The following is a 13520-nucleotide window of genomic DNA, read 5'->3' as shown; positions in this document are numbered from 1 at the left end:
AGTGAGCCAAGCACATACACATGCAAACCGCCAAACCGCCGCCGCTGCGTTCCCAAGGCCAGGGGCCGCAGGCCATGCTGGGCCGGGGGCAGCCCCACCCCGCCGAGAGAGTGGCGCTTCCTCCCAGTGGGAGGGAGGGGGGGGAGGGGTCTGGGGCCAAAAAGGGATGAGGATCTGGGGGCTGCTGCAGCATGAGGCAGGTGATGGGGAAGCATGCATTTCATCTCATTGCCACAGGGAGACTCTTCCTATTAACTGCAACATCGAGACTCTGCTTCCTGTTCACTGCCACAGGGAGACTCTCTGCTTCCTGTTCACTGTCACAGGGAAACTCTCTTCTTCCTGTTCACTGCCACAGGGAGACTCTCTGCTTCCTGTTCACTGTCACAGGGAAGCTCTCTTCTTCCTGTTCACTGCCACAGGGAGACTCTCTGCTTCCTGTTCACTGCCACAGGGAGATTCTGCTTCCTGTTCACTGCCACAGGGAGATTCTGCTTCCTGTTCACTACTATAAAGAGACAAATCTGTTTTCTGTTGACTGCTATAGGGAGACTTTATGCTTCCTGTTCACTACTATAAAGAAACAAATCTACTTCCAGTTCACTACCCGTAGATCGACCCTCAGTGCCCTGCTCACTGTTATAGGGAGACACTCTGCTTCCCTCACACTACAACGCACCTAATCACTGATTATGCAGTTATTGAAAAGAACCATCACATCCTAATCAACTCCATATGCAAATCTACCCAGAGCACTCAGTCAGACAGCATGTTCATTGCATACAAAGTGCCTATGGTGATGTTAGTCTGCCACTCTCATGTTAAAGTGGCTACCAGTGAAAATGAACCCTCTGTGGCTAAAGCGCATGAACACAGGAGCACATGGTAATCCTGGTACAGTCTTTGCTTTGGGGTGCAGAGCTATGTGACTACACTCTATCTGCGCAGTTACATAGGCCATACTGCATCTCCATACTGCATACAGGCATGCACAGGGCTGCAGATGGAGGAGGGGGGGGCAACTGGCCCAGGCCCAAGGGGGGCTGAGGATATGGGGTGCAACTACTTTTAATTTGTTACAAAAAATATTTGGGGGCCCTTGCAATTTATTTTTGTCCTGAGCCTGAGCGTTCATATTTGCGGCCCTGGTCACACAGGGATGCAGATCCAGCCGAGCTGCGTCACCACACCGTAGCTTTCCCTTTAAAGACGCCTGCATACAGACCAGCCGGTCCATTAGCCTTGTGGGTAAAACAGTGGTTCCCTACACGCGGAGCCGCCTGGGAAGACCGCCACAGGGGCCGTCGCCAGGGTGCCATCGCCAGGACGCCGTCGCCGGGGGCTGGGAGAAAGGGGCGGAGCCGGAGCGGAGGCAGAGAGCCGGCGGCGGCGGGGAGCCTCATCAGTCTCTCCACACTTCTGCTGTCAGGCCCATTGTGAGGCGAGCATTACTCAGCCGGCCGCCGCCCGGCTCCCGGGTTACTGCGGGCCCGTCCCGCCCGTCCCGCCCGCCTCGGCCCAGCGCCCGCCTTTTGTCGGCATGGGAAGAATGGGGGCTACCTTACTTTCATCTGCGGCTCCTGACATCAGTCAACGTGAGGTGGCTGTTTTAAGAGGGCGGGGCCGCCCCCTCCCATTTATCTTCCCTGTCTGCCGCTGCGTTCCTGGGACCCCGCCGTCTTTTATCCAGATTTTAAAAAACATGAAACTATTTATGCACTCATGTACGGCTTACATGATGCAATCAGAACAGTGCTCATTGAATAGTGTAAACCATTCTAGAGTTTGGAATTTTTGTTCATTTTTGTTAAGTTTCTCTTCCAATGAAAAATATTGTGGAACAACTAATTGAAGATTAGGAATCTATAAATCTGTAAAGACACTGTTTTCTTGGTATCTGAATAAGTCATTAACTTATTTTGATAACAAAAATGAGCCTATGCACGCACTCATTTTTTGCAAAAGAAGCGCATCGAAAAACAATATGATCTGAAAAACTTTGAGAAACAAATGTCACTATTTGAGATGAAAAAATATTAGTCTATTACAGTCTGAAGCTGAAAGAGAACAATATATTAACCAATACATTTTATTTGAATTCTTAGTGCGGGAGTGTCACTGGTAACTTTTAGAAATTAGTTTTGAATTGGTGGTTAGTACATGACCAACTACAAACTGCAACTTGCAGAAGTAAATGTGAAAGGCCAGAATCACTCCAGAATGTACAAGAATAGAGTAAGAATTTTTCTGTGTTGCACTTTGTGGCTCAGCTAGGCGTTTTTTCACAGCTCTTGTTTCCGCTGCATTCATATCTCTTGTGATTTATAAATGAGGCCCTCCTCCTGGGATCAAAGCATATAGAAAGTTCAAACAAATAAACAAAGTATAAACATGTTAAATGTGCGCTTGGGTACCATGCTGTGTATTTTAAACTCTTTATTTTCCAGAGACCACCTTCCTGGTAATTAGCTCTGTTTTAGTTCACGTAGCACCATTCCACAACATCTTCAACAAAAGTGGGCTTGGCTTATTTCTGTTTAAACCATCGCAAAGGTGTCATTTACATTTAAAAGAACATGCAGCAAAAGCCACTTTCCTTGTCACTCACCAATTTTTTTAATCCTAAAAAGTTCAAAGCCATTCACCATCTTCCATTGTTGTTTCAGCAATTACTCGATACGATGACATCACTTGACAGGGTGCACGTTAGACATGAGAAAACACCAGTGTACCCTTTGGGGCCCGAGGCCAGTGCGGTTGGTAAATGATTTACTTCAGGGGTCTGCCTACTTAAGTGCCATCACTCACTTTAACACCACGCTCAGCAAGACAGAAACATTTACACAGGAGGGAATGGGCAGAGGCCACGCCCACTGGTCAGAGGAGAGAGCGGGAGTTGATCAGAAGACATGACCTTTGACCTCCGGTCTGCACTCAGCCATCACGTTAACGGTTGGTCCACAGAGCGGAGGCGGTGTGTCAGGGGGGCGGGCCGTGAGATTATCCCAGGATAATTAAGCAATGGATTTGGGTCAACGTGGACAAATACATCAAACTGATAGTTTAAAAACCACAGCTGAATGCCTCCGATTGAGCAAAAACAAGGAAGGACCCCGTGCTTGTTACTCCCTCATTTGAAGCCCACTAGCGTCCTACGCATTATTGCATTGCATGAAAGCAGGCTAGGGGCGTATTGTGTGGGAATTTGAGTAGCCATCAAGGATAGCATCAAGGGTAAGGCTCAGGATTAGCATCATATTTAGCATCAAGGGTATGGCTCAGGATTATCATCAAATTTAGCACCAAGTACAAGGTTCAGGGTTAGCATTAAGGGTAAGGCTCAGGGTAAGGCTCCAAAATTGCATCAGGATTAGCATCAAGGGTAAGGCTCAAGATTAGCATCAGGATTAGCATTAAGGGTAAGGCTCCAAAATTGCATCAGGATTAACATCAAGGGTAAGGCTCTGGATTAGCATCAAGGGTAAGGCTCAGGGTAAGGCTCAAGATTCACACCAGGATTAGCATTATATTTAGCTTCAAAAACAAGGCTCAGGATTAACATCAGGGTAAGGTTCAGGGTTAGCATTAACGATAAGGCTCAGGATTAGAATCAAATTTAGCACCAACACTAAGGTTCGGGGTTAGCATCAATAGTAAGGTTCAGAATTAGCATCAAGGGTAAGGCTCAGGATTAGCATCAGGATTAGCTTCAAGGGTCAAACCCAATGTTAGGCTCAGGATTAGCATCAGGATTAGACTGACAAATTGTCAACAAAGTCTACAATTCTGGGGACTACATTTTCAGTCCCTTATCTATGCACTTGGTATTAATTCTGGAGACAAGTGTCCACTAAACAGCAGTAAATTAAGGCAGGTAAGGTGAATGTTCCAGACCTTTTTTATTAACCAATTCAGAAACTTATAATGAAAAGTTTCACTTCATCACAGTTGCAAGATCCATAATGTGCACCACTTTGGAGCAGTTGGTATATGTAGTGGGACTTTGAAATGTGTTGAAAAAGTGATGTTTGACATACACTGATAAGGAAATAAGGGATATATAGCAGCAGTTTCACATGCTCACAAACAGAATTGTGCAAAAACATTCCCACCTCAGATATGACCTCCATTTGACCTAGGAAAATGCGTGTGTGCATTCTGACAGAGATGCTCTGGTCCTACCTCTGAAACATTATTACTTTTCCATATGCCCATAGTGCTGAGCGGTAAGTGTTTTTTGAGTTTGGTTCGATTTTGATTCGGTTTTGAAAAATCACAGTTTTTGATGAACATACCATGAAATAATGACAACTGAAATTCTTCTGAATATTTTCTTATTGAAATTTTAAACACTAACTTCTTTAAAAAGAGCTTTAAACTTTCAAAGGCTCCAATGTTGTCACCACATATTACAGCAAATAACTAAAAATGATCACGTTGGTCTTTAAAAATATATATGAATTTCAGGTGTGTATACAGTACATAATTTATTTCCCTTATCATACTCTATTGGCAATGAAAGTAAAGAGATTTTCTATTTGGCAGGCAGGCAGCCAGTCAGCCAGCCATCACCACTGAATGTTACCAGCCTACTGTTTTCGGTGTTTCTCACAAGACATGCTAGCAAGTTGACTAGTAACGTTAACAAAATATTTAGACCAATTTTGAGGCAGATATGACATTCTACAAAGTAAAAAGATCAGTCAGTTAGAAATGTTGTTATGAAATATATATGTGTTGTGGGGTACAGTCCCAAACTTTGGTCCAGTTCCAATATCGTTTGTGTTGTGTGAGTACCAGGTTCGAACTGTCTCATGATTTGCGTGTATGTAGGCGCAATGGAATGTGGTCATTCTAGTTATTACGATGCTTATTTTTGTGTGAACTGTGCTGTGCAGCTGCCTTTTAAAAACTACAACTTAAAAAGTAACACACCAAGCTTGGAAAAAAACACAATTTATCTACCGAATGAAGGCAATTCAAATAATCAAACCATTGTTGATTGATTAATTATTTAAACACCAAAAGAACACCGAAGTGTTGGATATTTGCTCACCACTGCCTGCCAATAAATAAATAAGATTTAGAGTTTGCGGGAGAATGATTTATTTAGTAATCATCCTCTCCAAGCACCTGTAGGTGGATAAGCCAGGTGTGTAACCATCCTCACCAGTATATCAGTAAAACAGTAATGATATAATACAATATAACATAATATAATGCAGGCATTTAGCAGGCACTCTTATCTAGAACAGCCTAGTCTTTTTTGAACATAAATCCATTTATACAGCTGGATATTTAATGAAGTATTTCAGGTCCAGTAACTAACTCCATGGTATAATGACAGTGCCTGGGTACTGCCACAGTTACAGGCCCAGTTTCCTAAACACTACACCACACGTCTGCCCAAAAACAGGGGTAATCAACAGGACTTTTATATTTACAAAGCCATCAGTGGACCTGGCCCAAAAGGCCCTGCCTCTGATGCCTATGCAGGTACTCTTAAGACAGGAATGGGTTTTTACAGGATAGTATAGTGCAACCTTTGGACTCATTTTGCATGTTTGGGTTTTGTCTTCTGAGCAACAGTTTTTACTTTAAGGAATTACCTAAGAATGAATTAGAATAGCAATTCTGAACAGTAGAAATAATGCTACAGCAGAGTCAGCATGTAGCAACTGATCAAATAAAGTTTTTGCAGCAGAAGCTCAAAAGGTAGACAGGAGGCTGCTTCTGTTGCCTTCAAGTTTGTTGAGTTCACTGCTTTTCAGAATATTTTAAAGGTCCAACTTCATCTAAGCATCACTATTTCAGAAGAATGGCCAGGTATTTACCGTCTAATTCCTGCTCCAAATGGAGTCTGCATCACCCCTACTCCTTTTCAGGAGAGAAGCCGCAACTAACTACATGCCCCTGGAATGAAAAAAAAAAGGAAATATGTCCCCCCCCCCCCCTTTGCGATGTGAAAGGCATCCATAAGTTAGCAGGGCTTGTGTGGGTAGGTGTAATGGCCGATGTCGGAGGATGAAGGCAGGCCCTATACCATGTCAAATCGGCCTTTCTGCTGGGGGTCAGGACATTCTGTCTGGGTCCACTCGCATGCTTCCCTCAGAACTCTCCCCATTCAGTCGCACAAAGCAACTGTCACTCTTAACAACGGCTCCTGCTTCTCCTGGCTCCACGACTCACAGGGAAACACAATATTTCACAGCACCAAACAATCGCCTGTCTGCCTGGGCTAACCATATGGTTACTATGGGGTGCAATATTGACACACATCACTAATTATTCATAAGAATGGGGTTTGGGGTTTGGTGGAGGAGGAGGGGGGTGTATAATATCGGTCCCACTTGAGACCATTGTGTCACAGCCTCGGATATCTGGTCCCGTGGCTCCATTTGTGTTCTGTGAAGGAGGCTAGTACTTTCACATTCTGCTATTTGTAGACAACGTCAAACTCCAAATCTTACGCCAACATCTGTAAAAATGGCTGCCATACAATAGGTCTTCCAAATGAAAACCGCAAATTAATTGGTGCCATTGCTACAAACATAACATTCCAATACCAGAATAAAAAACACAAAATACAAACGTAATGAGAGGACTGTAGAATTAAAAAAATGTGAGTAAAGCTGGGGCTACTTTTAAGCCCAAAATATCTTATAAATATATCTTATAAGTACATTTACCATGTATGGTACTTTTAATGTTTAAGTCATGAGGCCACAAGGGTCATAATTAACCACTCACGTGAAGTAAGGCAGTGCAGATTTCTGTTTGTAACACTTCATATTAAATTAATAGTTTTGTATTTATACTGTACAACCCCCAACCACATGCACTCCACAGAACACTGGACTTCCCTCAAATGAAACCACATCCCCAACCAACCCCAACCACATCACCAACTGAAACCACATCAACCAACCACAACCACATCCCCAACCCCAACCACATCGCCAACTGAAACCACATCAACCAACCACAACCACATCCCCAACCCGAACTACATTAACCAACCTCAACCACATCCCCAACTTAAACCACATTCCCAACCCCAACCACATCCCCACCCACATGTAATCCACAGAGTACTGGAATGGCACTTATCTTTGAAAGTAAAGTTACAGTCACACTATGGTACATCATTACTGTAAATGACATAAATTACCATTGGTTGTATATAGTAAGCTTAAAACGCTTCAGTTATTTATTTATTTTTTAATTTTATTGGATTAAAAAAGTCCTAAGATTTACTTGCTTATCAAGGGTACTACAGTGATATGTTCTTAATATACAAACAGAAACGTGACAGAAACACGTCATCTTTGTACAGTATATCAGGAGCACATTCCCTGTGAAGCAACGTGAAGATATCGGCTCCATAGCAACAGAAAGTCAATTATCATCCAGTGGACACATACTTCAAATAACAACAGTAGGTTTTAACCTCTGGAACTCAATAACATCCAACAGCTGCCAATACCTCTAATTCAGACAAGTATGTGTACATTTTTAGACTGAAAGATAAAAACAAAGCCACATTAAGATGTTTTATTGCATCGGTAAGTTTACTAATTGCCTTGAAGCAGCTGTACTGTGAAATTGTCATATTATTGTTTAATTGGGCAATCACACTTTGTGATTATAGCAGCCTAATGTAAACTGGGTAAAGATTTTGCAACACATCCATATTATATTCTTCATGGGAGCTTACAGTTGATGCGTACTGCAATCAAATATTTAAGAATTTAAATGAATCAAGTTAAATGTGTTATTCCTAAAATAATTATCATTTAAATTGATAAAACTTTTTACAAAACAATTATAAGTTGGATACAGTACTTAATGTGATATCATATCCAACAGTATGTCTTCACAAATTCACAAGGGAACTCATGTCAATATGGAGTAGTAGAAAAAAAACGCAAAGAAAGCATTTAGAAATTCTGTAAATATGAATTTGTGTGACTCTAATTAAAAATTGTAAGTCAGTCTCCAGGCTCAGTTCAAAGGGGCTGAAATGTCAGTTGCTGTGCTGTCTCAGAGCCATAGATGCACACAGGCCGCAGCAGAGCCAGTCCCGCAGGTCCAGCCGCAGCCTGACCCCCTACCAGGTGGGAAACTCCACATGTCCATCAGCCCATGGCAGGCCCATGTTGAGCCAGACTGCTGGGCTGTCAGGCTGATTGACAGCCTCTGACTTTCTGTCTGACTCAGGGGGCGGGGTTTGCCTCAGGGGGCGGGAACTCTATGCTGTCACACACAGTGGGTGCTCAGCTGGATGCCGCCCCCTCTGCAGCAGAGGCAACCTGTGTACACGGGGCTTACGGGTTTAGAGCTTAAAACATACCAGCCCCTCACTGATGGGTTTAGAGCTGAAGCCATACCAGCCCCTCAGTGATGGGTTTAGAGCTGAAGCCATACCAGCCCCTCAGTGATGGGTTTAGAGCTGAAGCCATACCAGCCCCTCAGTGATGGGTTTAGAGCTGAAGCCATACCAGCCGCTCACTGATGGGTTTACTGGCATTTCCCACCATTACCCACACCCAGGAAGAGGGACATTTTAAGGGACGGGGTGAACGGTCTGGTGCTCCAGATGCCGGGCTGGTGACCGGCCCTCGATGACCCTGCGCTGCAGCTCGGCACATCTGCCCGTGCAGAAACACGCCATATTGCGCCCCATCTGGCCGGGCACCCGTGCCACGCCTCCACTCCGCCTGAGAGCTGGCAATTTCAACAAAAGCCATAAATAGTCAAATTCATATTCATGAAACAGCAGATTTTTAATGCTGCTCTGAGAACGGGTGGGTCTTAACCCCTGGCTGCGGAGAACAGGCTTTTTCAGGATCCGGTGGCTCTCCCCCAATATTTTCTGTGGGCCCCCCAGCAACCTGGGGGTGCAGAACAAGCCAGGATTCTCTGGTCCCGAATAAAAACGGAGCACAGGGCCAAAGAGATGCTTTAATGTGAATGTCACCCCTCTCTCAATGCTCCACCGGGGAGACGGACTTCTCCGCCCCGTGCTGTCCTCCACCATATGCTAATGTTTTCATATTCCAAAAAGATTAGTTTGGGGACTCGTAAAAGTTTGAGAAACTCTGAATTACACCCTGACGATGCAGAATGAAAGGTATCCCTTCTGTTACTGAGTGAAGAGCGGCCCTCCTCTGGCACAGAGATGCCGCGGGCATTACCGTCGCTTATCCATTTTTTATGTCTAAATCTTCTCTCGCAGCTTAATTAGGTGGTAAACATTGCCATTACTTCTGGAGGAAGCCAGCTTGCTCTCGGATTTACTGATGCCGCGCTATTCATCATAGATTAGAGCTTCTGTTCAATAGCAGGAGGATAACAGGCCGCACATCCAGCCATCCCGTCATACCGACATTAGACGCTTTCTGTCATTGTAAACGGAAAGAACAGGAAACACGATCAGCCAATCATAACAGGCGCCACATGCTACTCTATTCGCTTGAGCAAGCATTCAGAGCATTACAATTATTTACCTCCACGGAATGTTCTGGAATAAATAGTAAATATGGCATAAACGAGTAGATCGCAGATAACTAGAACTACGGCATTAGCTGTGCAGCTGAGTCCCACGGTGAAGCTCCTGTGCTGGGGGGGCGGGCGGGGGGGGGGGGGGGCTTTGGGAAGTGTCAGTTCTGAGCGCGCTCAGACCCCTCCTCCCTCCAAAGTCAGCAGGTTGCCCTCTGGAGTAGGATGTAAAATCCAAACCGGGCCGCAGCCAGTGTCCCTGCGTCCAAAGAGCAGGCCGCTCCGCACAATGGCAGCCATAACTTCCTGACATTAAGCTGTGTCATTGCTCAAACAGTTCCCTGGATGCCCAATCAGAGCTGTTATGTAAGTCGTCAGGTTTTTTAAATGTGACGCTCCGATATCATTTGCGGCGGATTAGCGCTCGGCGCGCAGGCCGACAGATGCTCCGTCCAGCTGGTGGAGAAAAAGTTTACAGCCCAGTTGGAACGGGGTCCTTACACTCTCTACAGTGTTGGCCACCATCGCCTTTTTTAATGAGTCACGAATTGCCTGTTTATCTTCTGCTCCCTGCTGTTTCGGCATTTTCCCGTCCAGAACAATCCCAGAAACACATGCTGGTGCAGACGCCAGAGCAATGAGTGTAGACATTTAGAGCCAAATTGTTATAAGGAACACAGTTTTTTTCCTTTTGTATTAAAAGAAGAGAGGCATTACATGTACTGTAATAAAACAGTATCTCAGATGTTCGCCGTGACCTCCTCAATATGGCCAGCCAGAGAAAGCTGGGCCCATTTGAAGCCTTAACAAACACATAAATGACTCTATAATTGGTATGCTTTGTTGTTCATGTTTTGGCTCTGGTGAAACTGCGCTAAACACTTTGTTTAATGGTGCTACATTATGACAACACATGGCTCTCGCTAAAGAGGAAAAAACTGGCAAAGCCTTGAAAAAGTAGCAGGTGGCGCTGACAGTTTTTTTTTCTTTTTTTTTTTACGAAACTCTTCGAATTAAAAAAAAAAAGTTATGGCAACTACTGATGATAGGAGACTGGAGGCTCAGCATCAGCGTGGCCGTCTGACATACAGCAGCCTTGCGTGTCCACTGAGAAGACTCGGCCCTTGCACAGAACAAACACAGAGCTGGACATAAATCAAGCCCAGCAGACACAGAGGGGCCTTGTGGTGACTGAGTTTTAACCAGGGAAATCTGCCCGTTTCCAAGCCTCCTGGGCCACTTTCATTCCAGTAGATGAAAAGCAGCCTTTAGCAGATGCCCTGTGGATATAATCCCTGTGCGTCAAGTTTGACAGAAGACAGCTTTTTCACACACAGACAAACACACACACGCATATATATATATATGCGTGTGTGTGTTTGTCTGTGTGTGAAAAAGCATATATGTGTATATATATGTGTATATATATATAATATATATATATATATACATATATATACACACACAAACACACATTTTTAAACAGAGGTGCAAGGTTTGTCACACTCCAAACAAGAATCTATTCAATTTATGTAAATAGCAATAAGCAGTTACAGCAATGCTTTTTAAGCACTCAGGTTTACATTGAGGATAAAGCAGAAAACCCGCACAGAGCTAAATTAATAATAAACCAGTAAAATGTGAACTAGCTCCTGTGCCAACAGACAAACGCATAAACGCAGTCCATTCTGGTATTTCTAAGGTGCAAGCACACAGAATGCAGTACCGATGCCAATTCGGCATTTTTATTTAGTGCTTGCACCAAGTGGGTGGGCTGGGGGCTGAGTCGATCACTTGGGGGTCTGGACTGAGCAAACACAGTGCAGTTTGTGGCACTGCATTTTAGCGCATTTAAGGGGTCTAAGTAATCCACCACTGCTCTAGGGCAAATGTAATCTTTCACCTACAGCATCAGCGGTGGTTAAAATGAGAAATGTATAATGTTACACTAACAATATCATAACTGAACACATCAAAATAAATTATATTGCTTAACTGTCTTAGTTTTTTTATGAAAAAATAAGATATTGGTAAACATACAATTTCCATTGCAGTACAAGCATAGGAATGTAAATCAAATGTTTGTGTGTGTCTGTGTTGCATTGCAAGATACCAAAAATGTCTTGGACATAATCATTTTGAATGCTAGTTATGCTTGTACTGCCGTTTACAGACTGTTTGCATCCTTAAAATAGGACCCTAGGTCTGCTGACATTTGTCTTTGCTTGCTTCGTTTGTAAATCTGTGCACCATTTACAGCCATTTTGAAAGCATGTGTCAATGTGTCAAGAAAGCCCATGAAAACACATGTTTTATTGTACCCAGGAATTATTCTGTTTCATTGTGCCATTCCTTCGGAAACTTGCCCCCGTCTCATTGATATTAGATGGACTACACATAAGAGGACTTGTAGAACGATGGATATACAGGGCTATATGCTAACATTTGTTTCAAGTTTAAAAATTTAGGAGCACACTAATGCATCTCAGTTAGTAGATGTGCTCCTAAATTATTTTTCCAGGTAGCTCACATCAAATTTCAGGAGCAAACTCTCCTAAAATGGGAGCACTGTACAGCACTGATATAGGAGGAAAACCGCAGTCTCTGCCCCATTTAAATTCTATAGGAGAAGTTAAAAACACTGCTAGAGAACCTTTTATGTGTACTCCTTCTCTCTTGTGTAAAGTTTTTTGCACTTGTTTATCACATTTGACAAAACAAAGCGATAACTTCTAGTTCGATTTATTATGGAAGCATTCAATAGAATTGCAGAACATATGAACCATAGCTGAAAGTAGTTCATAATCGATATTAAGATTAAAAGTAATATCCAATGTTAAGCCAAACTCCGGAACACTGAGGACTGTATGGGAGCCAGGAAGAGTCAGAACGCACTTGAGTGTTGCTATGCTGCCCCACTACACCAGCATTGGGGCAATCCCAGAAAGCTGCAGAATATCTGCGGAATCTTGGCATAAGAGGGAGAGCGCACAGCACCATGAAATTTTATTCTGCGATTGTCTCCTTTGTCGCGAGCCAAGAGGTCAGGGCTCGGCATTCTTCTGCGTGTACAGGGGTCAGGACTGCAGAGGCGGGGAGGAGAAAGGGTCTCTCTGGGGGAAACAATGGCTGAAGTCGGCCTATAAATGTGGCCTCCTCAGTAGCGGCCCATTGACTCCGAGATTCCCCACCAAGACGCCCCTGTTAGACTAGCTCTCTTTAAAACAGCTTAATTAGCTGAAAGCAGAGCGTTGTCTGAGCATGTTTGTGTGGAAATAAAAAAGAAAGAGTAAAAAGGGCCTCTTCCCCTCTCCATTGTCCTTGCGCTCTCTCTTGTCAGAAATCTTGGTTTCTTCAGAGGGGAACACAAATATAACAACATTCCTTTGGGATGAAATTAAGTGCCTGACAACAAATTTCACAGAGCCATTTCTGGGGCTCCATTGTTCCTCATCTGCCATTTCTTATTAGCTGTTCAAAGAAACTGGGAATTAAGCTGCATGTTTATTGTTCTGCCGGAAGTTAAACAAACCTGGTTCTAATTCACCAGGTGTTAAATTAACCTCATTTTTATTGGCCAGGTGTTAAATGAAGCCAGGATTTTATTGGCTTGATGTTAAACAAACTGAAGTTTTTTTTGACAAGGTGTTAATGAGTTTGGGTATTTATTGGCCGGATGATAAACACACCAGGTTTTTACTGCCCGGGTGTTAAGTTAAGCAGGTTTTAATTCACCGGGTGCTCAATGAACCCAGGTTTTAGTGGCCAGGTGTTAAATTAAGGAAGGTTTTTTTCAGCCACGTATTAAACCCGGGTTTTTATCAGCCAGGTATTAAACCCGGGTTTTTATCAGCCTGGTATTAAACCCAGGTTTTTATTAGCCAGGTATTAAACCCGGGTTTTTAATCAGCCTGGTATTAAACCCAGGTTTTTTTCAGCCACGTATTAAACCCGGGTTTTTATCAGCCAGGTATTAAACCCGGGTTTTTATCAGCCTGGTATTAAACCCAGGTTTTTAT

This window comes from Anguilla rostrata, chromosome 18, assembly GCF_018555375.3.
Source record: "Anguilla rostrata isolate EN2019 chromosome 18, ASM1855537v3, whole genome shotgun sequence".
Classification (NCBI taxonomy): Eukaryota; Metazoa; Chordata; class Actinopteri; order Anguilliformes; family Anguillidae; genus Anguilla; species Anguilla rostrata.
The sequence above is the reverse complement of the archived record's forward strand: the minus strand, read 5'-3'. Positions refer to the sequence as shown.